This window comes from Aptenodytes forsteri, unplaced genomic scaffold (genome assembly GCF_000699145.1).
Source record: "Aptenodytes forsteri isolate BGI_AS27 unplaced genomic scaffold, ASM69914v1 Scaffold382, whole genome shotgun sequence".
In the NCBI taxonomy this organism is placed as follows: Eukaryota; Metazoa; Chordata; class Aves; order Sphenisciformes; family Spheniscidae; genus Aptenodytes; species Aptenodytes forsteri.
This window is the reverse complement of record NW_008794625.1, coordinates 528442-528727: the sequence shown is the minus strand read 5'-3', so window position 1 is coordinate 528727 and position 286 is coordinate 528442. Positions and strand designations below refer to the sequence as shown.

At 70.6% G+C, this 286-nt stretch overlaps 1 protein-coding gene across 1 annotated transcript in view; it reads left to right on the top strand.

Annotated features, from left to right (window-relative positions):
* VAMP2 (vesicle associated membrane protein 2) overlaps positions 1-286 on the top strand; it is a 49296-nt gene that overhangs the window by 333 nt on the left and 48677 nt on the right. The window lies entirely within an intron of this gene.

Below are 286 nucleotides of genomic sequence, written 5' to 3'. Positions count from 1 at the left end.
CGGGGGCGGGAGAGTTGCCGTGCGGACTTCGGAGAAAAGAGCTGGGTGTCACCCTGTTGCTTCCGCAGCCCCGGGGGGATCAACTTTCGCGATCCGGCGTTGGCTCGGTGTCTGTGGGATGCGCGGGGCGGGGTGAAGGGGCGGAAGCGGGAATAAGATGTCTGAAGCCGCCGGGGCCCTTGCGGACGGCATCCGTGCGGCTGCGGGCTCCGAGGGAGGATTTCCAGGGCGTGGGGCTCGGCGTGTCTGGTTCAGCCCGCCGGCGGCTGGAGGCGGCGGCGGGGGA